Raw genomic sequence first — 12045 nt, 5'->3', positions numbered from 1 at the left:
TTATGGTAACACTCACTCATTGAGCAGAGAAGATCGATGACATTCGTTTCTGGAGCGACCAGTTGTATGTGGGGAGGGGGGGGGGGGTAGCGAATGAATGCGGAAATGGAGAACATCCTATTCAAAGTCATCTTGCGGGTCACAGCCATTCCTCCTCTGGAATTCCAGTTGCACTTCAATCATGAAAGTGAATTGTTGCAATGGGGTGCAATCCTGGATTGCAATATTAAGGTTGGCATTATTTGCAGGAAATTCTGCGTATATTCCACTCTTACTTCAAAGATCATAACTAAATAGTTGACTGATCAAGGCACCACTCAATTTAAAATGCTGCCTGTAGGATTTAATCGTCTGTGAATATTGACATCTTGATCGTGGAATCGCTAAACAAAAACGCTTGGCTTTCATTTACTTTTTTTTTTACAAAGAAAATCCTGTGTAGAACTGATTCCAGTCCGGTACACTGTTTTCAATAGTCTGACAGTAGTTCTTATCTTTGTAAGCACAAAGCATTTTTAATTTCATTTACGTTTAGATGTTTATTTTTTTTTCGTCCTAAAGACCTTCCATGCCCGAGGATTGGATAGAATGTTTGCACATGGCACCACTATTGACACTTATGCCTACTCATTTTGTTTCTTGCCAAAGTTATAGGGTGTTGGAAACTTTCACACTATTAGTTTCTGAATGTTTTTCCCATACACCACCTTATCAACATTTCTGATTTTGTTAAGCACCGAAGCAAACTGTAAACTATATGGCTATCACCATCACTTTGCATTTGCACCAACAACTGATGCATGTCCAACAACACACGCCGAAGCAACTCCCATTTCCCTCTACGTAAATGACCACTATCTCTTGAATCACAATACCCAGACATATCTTCACCATCAGCAAAACCTTTACGTTGGAACTAACATGAGGCGAAGTTTCATCATAATCCTTACTGAAAGCCATTTTGAAACAGGCAATTTATTTTTCAAGAAGTATCTTTTCAGTAAACACGTCGAAAGCATCTTGACCACTAACGTCAGGTACCTACCAAGCACTTCACAGTCACAAGATGCCACATTTCTAGAAGGCTATATATTGTTTATTAGCCACACAATAACCACCCGTTATATTAGCAAAATTACGCAAGCACTAGAAATGACAAATTGCGAAAGAATCGTCTTGGAAGGTTGGAAATAAGACTGAGAGTGGGAGGGGAGAGGAGAGTCGTCCGCCTACAGTACTTGGATTGGCAGGAAGCTCAAGTCCTGGTGGATTTGCTTGGTTGTGATTGGTTGACGTGCGTCAGCGTCCTCCAACTCCCCCAACCGCAACATCCACAGAGTTCTTTTCTGTGCTGCCAGCTATATTCACTGTATTATTATTATTATTATTATTATTATTATTATTATTATTAGCCAAGCTACAACCCTAGTTTGAAAAGCAGGATGCTATAAGCCCAAGGGCTTCAATAGGGAAAAATAGCCCAGTGAGGAAAGTAAATAAGTTAATAAATGAATGATGAGAACAAATTAACAAATCATTCTAAAAACAGTAACAACGTCAAAATAGATATGTCCTATATAAACTATTAACAACGTCAAAAACAGATATGTCATATATAAACTATAAAAAGACTCATGTCAGCCTGGTCAACGTAAATACATTTGCTCCAACTTTGAACTTTTGAAGTTCTACTGATTCAACGACCCGATTAGGAAGATCATTCCACAACTTGATAACAGCTGGAATAAAAACTTCTAGTACTCAAATAAGGCAGTTAAATTTGCTACTCCTGTGCCGTTACGACCAAATAAAGAAATTGGCTCCAAAGAAGTTAATACACCATTTGTTGTACACATTAGATCTTAAAAAAAAATACATATTTTCTGTACACATTAGACCCTAAACAACAAAGTGCTCTGTCATCACACCTTCAAATTTAGTATAGGAACGCTTGGTGCAATAAAAGCAAACTTAACAATTGTGAAAATTCAAATCGGTTAAAATAGAACCACAAACAACATTAAATGCCAACAGATCTTAACCATTACTCATTAACTTTCATCGAACTCTTCCTAATAGAAATTATTCAAATATATTGACATATCTTCAACTTAACTAACAATCTTCAACAAATGTTTTCGTAGTTGAGTCCCTTTAAGTTTCCCTTCAAAATGTTAGGTCTACGTCACTGGTTTATTCTTTAATTTAATCTTTGAACAGGTTTCCCAGTGACCTCAAAGTATTGTATTGTCTTATAATTTACGTCCTTGTTAACCATCCTCTCTAAATCTGAGGGTCTTTTAACCTCGAAGTTTTAGATTATTTGTTTCATTTACTTGAACACTCGTTTGAAAATCTCGAAAACCCACCACTGCTATTTCTCATTCCTATGCGCCAATGCCCTTTTATTATAGAAACTTCGTCCTTGAGCTTCTAAATTCATCACAAACTAGATTACTTTGGCCTTTCTAATCTAATCCTAGCGCAGCCTTCCTTTAGTATACTCGATAGAACTTCTAAAGTTCAAACTTGCAGTAAATGTTTTCATGTTGAACAGGATGACATAATCTTTTTATAGTTTATATATGAAATATCTGTTTTGATGTTACAGTTCTTGAAATATTTTATTAATTGTTAATTATTTCTAATATCGTTTATCTATTTCCTTATTTCCCATCATCACTGGGCTATTTTTCCCCATTGGAGCCCTTGGGCTTATAGCATCTTGCTTTTCCAACTAGGGTATTAGTTTAGATAATAATAATAATAATAATAATAATAATAATAATAATAATAATAATAATAATAATGGCACCCTTCAAGAAACCTTAGATTCCCAAAACATGTTTCTTTCATAAGAATATATCTTCAATATATATATATATATATATATATATATATATATATATATATATATATATATATATATATATATATATATATATATATATATATATATATATATATATATATATATATATATATATATATATATATATATATATATATATATATATATATATATATACATATATAATATATATATATATACCAAGGTTAAAAAAAACAGAAAACACCATTGATCATATAAAAAAAATACCAAAAAACTACTAATCACCAAACCAAAGATTCGATTAAAAGTGACTTTAAGAATAAACCCCACTCCTGATTCTTCTCCCCTGCAGGCATTCCAACTTAGATCCGTTTCAGATGTTCATTATCATTAAGACCTTTAATGGCGCAGCAGCAGAACTGCAATTAATTCTAATCCCCTTTGCTATACCCTCTGCAATATACACCGTCCTGTATTAAGGTGATTCACACCGACGTCATCGTAAATAAGAGCAAAGACTTTTCCTAAGATTGCAAACTTTGCGAATGAATTCTTCATGTGCACAACAGCCATTGCATTCAGTCGTAGCTACTTTATTTTCGTGGATTTATTACAGCTGTAGTCGGAGGTACTACACCTGACGTTTTAATAACTTGCATTAAACTAATGGGAAATAATACCCGCAGGCGTCATAATGTAGAAAGTTCAGTGAATGTCTCAGAACAGAACCTCTTGCAAGATCTAAAATGCGGAAGATGACCCAAGTTCCTTTTTTAATGGGAAATGTATAGCTCACATGCCATATATAGGAAAGCAAAATGACTATGCATAAATTCCTTTGAATGGAAATAACTTTAATAATAGCCTAAAACTGCTGAAATTCAAGAACCTTTTTTCTTTTCTTTTTTTACTGTCAATAAATCATTGTCTAAATAATTAGGCCCAGCAAATAATTTTGTCTGGATAGACTGTAGTAATTATGCATATCAATACTATAGGAAGAATGCTGTCATGTTCTTTATGTAAATGCAGATCACGATAATCATGCATCACACCTTTAATCTAATAAGTATTTTTAGTATTAGCGAAAAGGAATTCCAAAAACAAAAACAAAAGAAATGCGGAATCTAACTTCATCGCATAAGCAGACAATCTCCTTTAATTCTTTTGAGATCAAACTAACGACTCTTTTAAATCTTTATAATAAAGACTAAATCATCGTTACGACTTCATACTTTAGAATGTTGCAACTTTTAAACATTAATGTTTTCGGGCAATGCATCTTTAACCTTTTATGTTGTAGGATGACATATCTTTAAAACTTTATGATGTGCAAGAAAGTCTTTTGATATCTTCTACCATGAAATACTTTAGTATAAACATTCAATAATTCTGAATATTGCACTTCCAAACCTTAAGAATGCAGGACACCATAACGGACGACTAATTTATTTCGAATCAATTCCGCGTGAAAACACTATGCTTTGAACTAATGTATATTCGGAGATTTATTTTCGGAATAATTTCAAATTCCGTACTTTAAAACATCGCTTCTTTAAATTTTCAGAACGAAAGCAAACCTTTCTATCGATTCAATTAGGCGATGGTCACATTTTCATATAATAAACTACAGTAAAAGATGTTGTAATCTATAGGCCGATCACATTGGAAAAAAAAAAGGTACTTCTAATTTTCACCACGAATGAAAAGAGTCCAATAGATAATTTATATGATATAATTTATTCTTAGATGATAAATTTCCTTTATACAAAAAAAAAAAAAATTTCGGTAATGTATTTCTATAAAATCCTACTGATGACTCCAATTTGTTAAAATCATTAAAATTTAAGTTCATTGGAAAGTGCAGACCTACTTATCAAAGCAATCTTGAATAACCTTTGAATAATGTATGTTAATAATACTCCTATTACCATCGATACTTCATAATGGGCATCCTCATTGTGACAGGATAAGAAGATTCAGATATGAAAGAAATACAAATCATCTTCATTTGTTATTCTAAACCAGATTCACTAAAAGATGCAAAAGATAAATTGACGAGATGAAGACAGTTTCCTATTCCGTATTATTGTTGCGAACACTTTTCAGGAAACTTTATAAAATATAATGATGTATTTAAGACATGTTGAACTATATAACACTACCTACGATGTAATGTGGAACAGATATTTCGAAGTATCAATGGTCTACTTTAGATATCTTAGAAGACCTATTAATTTATTCTTTCCACTAGCATCGCAAAACTTGTAAACAATGTTGGCGATGTTTTCAGTCGGGGGACAGTTTTGCAAGAAAGTTTTGCGCTGCGGAAATAAATGGAGCGGGAATTCAGAGGAAATATAACAGAAAAGAGAAAATAGAAATATAGTAGAGTTGAAAAGTAAACGGAGTTCTTAAGTACCCTAAAATGTATTTCCATGTGCTATGCATTCGCACGCCTCCATTGTGTGTGTGTGTGTGTGTGTGTGTGTGAAACATCAGTGACACCTTGCATTTACTTTTGCCTACCTGTTGGGTTGCAATTAGCACATCTTCTCCATTCCTAACTACTTGTTCCTCGCAATATCTCGATCATTACGCAATTTCTCTGTTTCCTTATTGAATTTCAATACGGAAATATTTCCCGATATAAAGTAAATTTAACTTGTATTGCATTCTTTATGTAGCAAAGATTGACGCCATGTTTCTTATCAGTCAAAAACTCAGAAGTCGACCTTGCCAGGATTCGAACCTGGAATCTTCTGATCCGTTGTCAGACGCGTTATCCGTTGCGCCACAAGACCTCTGAAACACGGCGTGTTTTGGAAGTTCTTCAAACGATTATTTTGGGTGGAAGGGTTTGAAAAAATGTCGTGCTTTAAGATGTTCAAATTCTTTGTTAAATAAACATAAGATAATGATATTTATCTGAAATAGTTTCAAAGTTATTGTTGAAATTAAGGATAGATATCCTTCATCCTTGTTTGAACATTTTTTATAACAAATTAACTATTAAACCAATTTATCTTTTATGATTTATAAAAAGACTTTTCTTGGAGGAAATATCAGCATTTGGTAATTGGATAATTATTTTCTAAGCGTTATAAGCTTATATTCTCCATTGTAATATTCTTTCTCTTTAATTTGTAATGCCTCTTTTTATGTATTTACCAGACAGACATCCTGCATCCTTTTGATTAGGTACTATTAATGTTTCCCTTAATGTTCTTATAATGGTTAAATTCGCATTGGCAGTACACCTTTAAAGATCGAATATCTTTAGTTCAAAATGGCCAAACAAACCCGACCGAAGAGCTTCCCCTTTCTGCAATAGAGGTGACCCAATTCATTCGGAATGAGAACAACCGAGACTCGGTGTCTGCGTGATTCTGTCGCAATTACTGATCCTAGAATGGTCTCGGTTCCATATTGACTTTATCGGTAACTTGAATTAATGTTACAAAGTATTGCTAGTCAGCATTCCCGTTTCATATCCACCATCTGCTGGGTCATTTGTAGATTATGGCTCGGGAGGATAATTCAAGTACTGGTAATGTTCAGACATTACTGAGGGAGTTGCTGCAAATCATTATTGCTTCCTATCTGAACAACGTTGCCTTCATGCAAATTAATACAATAATCATGTGTATTTTCTTGAATTGTTTTACTGGCGTCAGTTAAACCGTTAATTTCTTTGAGTTGTTCCAAACGTATTGGTATTAAATTATTTTCTTTGGATTGAGATCTAAAGTGTATCTTGAGATTTCTCACTGACTTCAGTTAAGTCCTAAATTTCAGTGAGATGTTCCAAGTAGGCCTATTGGAATAAAATGATTAACCTTTTGGATTCAGATGAAAATAGTAAATACAACTATTCCATGCATAACGATACCAAGTCCCGTTACTTGATATGTAATCTAAAGGTTAATCAAAGTTAATACATTTCAAAAGTATTCCTACAAAGAAAACGTCTAAACACTTTTCACTTCCACTTATGATATACTAAAGTCAAATTTCCCCTGACATGTCACTTGGGATATCATTTCTCCCAGTCAAATATTTTCTTGTAAAACTAATAAAAGATTAAACCACTGAATACAGTTATAAATAAATCATACAACAAAATGAACGAAGACAATAAATGGCTTTCTTTAACAGCTTTCTGCAACCGAGTAAATGCATTGAATCTATTAATCCTGCCATTGTCCTAAACCAGTTCCGAATATAATTGATAGAGAGTCTTTATGGTTAGTAAAGAAATAACCAATTTGACGGAAATTAAAAAAAAAAATATTGAAGGCTATGAAATGGCACAATATAGCATTCTTGTCATTAATATGAGAGAGAGAGAGAGAGAGAGAGAGAGAGAGAGAGAGAGAGAGAGAGAGAGAGAGAGAGAGAGAGAGAGAGTTTGTACCTAATACAAACTCTCATAAAAGATTATAAATAAATAGAAACTGTCCACCCCTAAAGCAACTTAGTACCTAGTTAGAACATCCCCTCTAATCAAAACAAATGAAATCAATGCAGGTGACAGCCCTTATGCAAGACAACGATTACCTTTCATCTGATCCATTCAAAATCTATTTCGAGAATACCCGAGAAATCTATTGAATAAATTTATGCATCAGATGTATGAGATGCATAAAAGGATCATGTGGGAACATCGACCACTGAGCATATATCCCTAGATTTGGAGCCATTACCCTCACCCGGTCCGGCCATGGCTCCCCTCCTGATTCGACCCCAAAGGACGGGTTTCTTTCCCCTTACACTCTCTCTCTCTCGTGAGGGACAAGGTGAGGGGACATCAGCGAGGAAATGAGGGGAGACACCGCAATATGGGCTAATGTGAATGTGGTAAACAGGATCATGGGGTAAACAATGTCCTGAGGGGAACTTAAGGGGATAGGACAGTAGTATACACAAGTAAATCCCCAATGAACGATTGGAAAAGGGGATCATATTTTTAATGGCAAATAGACAAAGTCTATGGTAGCTAATTGCAGCTGATGTAAGTCTTTCTTTCGTCAACACTGACTGGGCAAAGGTCTAGAGACCTTGAACTGGGCTTGATAGAATTTTAATAGTCAGTCCGGCTAATGTCAGTCACCTATTGTACAATTTCCCCCTTTACCGGGACGAAATCATAATTTTCTCTCTCTCAGTTTCTTATGTGAAAGGACGTCTAGACAGCTTCAGTGTAGGATTATGTCCATTTATCTAATTCTGGTCTTGCCACTTCCAAAGTAGATTTCAAAACCACTGCCAGACAGAGTAATGTCCGCCAACTGAAAATCTTGGAAACTTTGTACATGTTTAAGACAAAACCCAGCTTGAATAAGGGCTTACCTGTTCAGTTGCCGAGTGATCTGTTTTCTGCTTCTCTGAGTGGGTGGTGGTTGTCATTACATGCAGGTGATTAGGCTATATTAGCAATGTGGTCATTTATATAGTTTCATGTTCTTTGATTGGTTTGATTTTAAAGCTAGTTGGGTAGTTCTTAGAAGTATATCTTCCTAATTATGAATTCATGATAATTTTCATTAATATTACATTGTATCAAATACATATAGGCCGAAAATGATATAAGTTATATCGAAAACTCCCAAATAATAAAAACTTATATTATATTTCTGCTTAACTTACGACTCCCAAAAGGAACCAACTCTCAACTAATATATATATATATATATATATATATATATATATATATATATATATATATATATAGATATATATAATACATATATATAAAATGACAATAAATGCAACCGTTTCTAGATCACTGCAGGACACAGAACTCAGATATGTCCTTATTCAAGTCTGAGAGTTGGCAAGTTATAATCACCACACTAGCCAACTGTGGTTTGGTCATGGTGGGAGATTTTTGTCTGATGATTCACAGTAAACTAACCTAGTATAGGCGCCCCTGACTAATACAGCTATAATATATATATATATATATATATATATATATATATATATATATATATATATATATATATATATAGATAAATGGATAGAAATATAGACAGATAGATATGTTACACGGCGATATATTCTGGGAGCATCTGCAAATCCTGGGGTATCAGCATTACTTAAACAACTTAGAGTAACACAAGTTAACATGGCAATGATATCCTCACTTCCAACCTGAATCTTGAGTACAACTCCAGGCCTTCAACAGCCAATTCATTGCTCCTGCTATGCACGATAAGCAGATAGCCCCCATCCTATATAATAATAATCATGTGTAAATCAACACAAATATAATTATAAGAATATCATAAATAAATAGCAAATTTTACTGGCTTATGCAGTGCCTTATTTTTTCCTTTTTTCAAAACATAAGAATATTTATTTTATAAGACCGTCAAGGTATTGTCTGAGTAAATTCTACTACGAAGAAATAACTTCTCACGTTCTTGTAGTACCAAAACGCCAGTTTGTTTTGTGTTCTTTGGGGGATTAGAAAGTCAATCTAACCTAATCTATTGTTCTCTAATTGTATTTGATTTTTGAGACCCCTTTCACTTTTCATAACCTGCTCTGATACCTACATTTTCACTTAGAGAAAAATCAACGTATAACATAGTATGTAGAGAGAGAGAGAGAGAGAGAGAGAGAGAGAGAGAGAGAGAGAGAGAGAGAGAGAGAGAGAGAGAGAGAGAGAGAGTCTGACTCGAGGAAAGCAGATGAAGCCATTTGTCCAAGAGTTGACGTGAAGGCTTCTATTAGTCTGGCGTCTCCCGGGTCGTGTCTCCTTCCTAAAGGTCGGTGTTCTTCATTAAGATTTGAGGCTCCTCCAGAAACCCTCGGGAAAACGATTCATTGTTTGTTAATGTTAAGCTTCCGTTAAGAAATTATTCACTGTAGAGGCGTCAGCCTGGCTTTAACAAGACTGCCGAATTAAGAATTATCAGCTGAAACTAATAGCAGCAAAGTAATAGTTTCTTTCGCATCTGATAAATATTTGGCATTCATTAAAATTAATTTTGTTCAATTAAATTATCATTAATTCTTTTTTTTTTATTTTAAAAAATTAATTGGAAATAATTTAAAATGAGACTTTTTATTTGTAAAATGTTATATTTTGCCGAATTTACTGTAGTGTAGTTCAAAAAGAAAGTAAAATACTCAATAACGAAAGTCAATTCTCGTGTCTTTATATCTGTACAAATGTATTGGAATAACACAAGAACATGGAAGTAGGTGGTTGTCCTTAACAATTATAAAAAGTTCTTTTAAGCATCTAAGCAAAACTACCTTTTGATATCTATAACCAAAACTGGATGTTGAAGCACCAATCGATTCATAGGACAATCTACGAACATAATTTACGGCATAATAGAACACATTAACAACAAACGTTTAGAAAAAAAAAAAAAAAAAAAAAAAAAAAAAAAAAACCGATGAAACTTAGTGTAAAATCTATTACATAATAAAAAATTCCAACAAAACGACCAAAAGTTTTTATCAAATTAGTTACAAAGAAAACATTAAAAAGGTAAATATGGGAACTGAGCTGAAACCTGAAATCAAAATATTCTCTGGAAGTGACGTTTTGCAGCCAATTCAGTTAATATAGTTGTTTTAACCTTTTTAACCTTGTAATTGTATAGTAAAATTTTCTTTTTTTTCATGTAAAATTATATAAATGCATTTATATATATATATATATATATATATATATATATATATATATATATATATATATATATATATATATATATATATATATATATATATATATATATATACACTCCTCTAATAAACACAACCTCTTTATCATAATGGGGAGGACGTGTATGTGTGCGTGTATGTCCACGGGCTGGCGAGTAGTGTACCAGCATTTTCAGTTACCAATATGTACTTTCGAGACAGATATACGATCCTTGAGCATCAATGAGCTCAGAGACATAAAAGAATATACAAGGTAAAACTCTTTTCCGATCTCTTCCCGTTTCATATAATATTGAACATTTTCCCCAAAGAGAGGAATAAGAGTTTCCAAAATCGCTTCGTTCCGCAGAAAACTGAAAATTTAATTCGAAACTCAATTTTGTTCGGAGATGACACAAGAATCGATGGATTAGTCTTCTTTGTCCTCATGGGAAACAATAGAGACAACAAAGACAGTCTCCAGGAATAATAATTAAAAAAAATTATGATACGAGGAAGAGTAATTTCATTATGTAAAGTTTGTGATTTCAGAAAACTATTCGAGGGAAATTGCATTAAAGTACCGGAAGCTTTCATTATCATATATTACAACTGTGGTGTATTTGTCTTCAATAGCATTTTCTCTTATACGCTTTTTTTCTTATGCAAATCAATTTAGAAAAAAATATAAATACTTTTAGACACATCCTAAAAGTGAAGAATAATGAAAAAAAAATTCTTTTGATTTTCAGCAGGACATTCGGACAACCACATCAAATTGCAACTTCTTCAACATGTCGGTACTGTACAAGTTTTCCTCTTTCCCTTTCTTCGTCACACCACCTCCTCCTCTTGGAATGATTCTTTATTTATTTCTTTTTTATTTTGCTGCTGTTTTTCTCATTGTCAGCATTATTTTCTATCTCCTTCTCCAGTTTTTATTCTCCTTTTACCGTTGCTCTGCTACTTATCCTTTTCCTCCTCGTCATATCCTTCCACTTCAAAGACACGAAAACGACGAGCAAATTCTTCCTTCAGTTAATGTTTCCCTCAAAAGTTTCTCCTTCGGAAGAAAGACATCAATACTTGCTCCGAAAGTTATGAAGCAAAGAGACAGACTTTTCCTATCTCCTCCCTTCCCCGCCCCGTGTCTCCTCGGACGCCATTGTCCCACAACAACCATTTCATAAAAAATAAAAATTTTCTCTGAGTGAAACAAAAAAAAAAAAAAAAAAAGGCAGTTAAGCCTAGCATCATCAAACCAAGTAATTAAGCCAACCATCTTTAGGCCAGGCAGTTGAGTCAAGCCGCATTAACCCAGGCAGTTAAAGCAAGCCTCAGTAAGCCAAACAATCAAGTCAATCATCATCAAGACAAGTGATTAAATTCAAGCATAATTAAGCCAGAAAATGAAGCCAAGCATGATCAAGCCGGGAAATTAACCCAAGCATCATTTAGCTAAACAGTTAAGCTAAGCATTATTAAGCCACACAGTTAGGACAAGCATCATTAAGCCAGCCAGTTAATCCAAGCATCATTAAGTCCAT

At 33.6% G+C, this 12045-nt stretch overlaps 1 non-coding gene across 1 annotated transcript; it reads right to left on the bottom strand.

Moving 5' to 3' along the window:
- Positions 1-5564: 5564 nt before the first annotated feature.
- TRNAR-ACG (transfer RNA arginine (anticodon ACG)) lies at positions 5565-5637 on the bottom strand. Its single transcript has one exon. It is a non-coding gene; the product is annotated as a tRNA-Arg (tRNA).
- Between the last annotated feature and the right edge of the window lie 6408 nt (positions 5638-12045).

The sequence above is a fragment of the Palaemon carinicauda genome, chromosome 3, assembly GCF_036898095.1.
Source record: "Palaemon carinicauda isolate YSFRI2023 chromosome 3, ASM3689809v2, whole genome shotgun sequence".
Lineage (NCBI taxonomy): Eukaryota > Metazoa > Arthropoda > Malacostraca > Decapoda > Palaemonidae > Palaemon > Palaemon carinicauda.
This window is presented reverse-complemented; position numbering and strand designations above follow the sequence as displayed.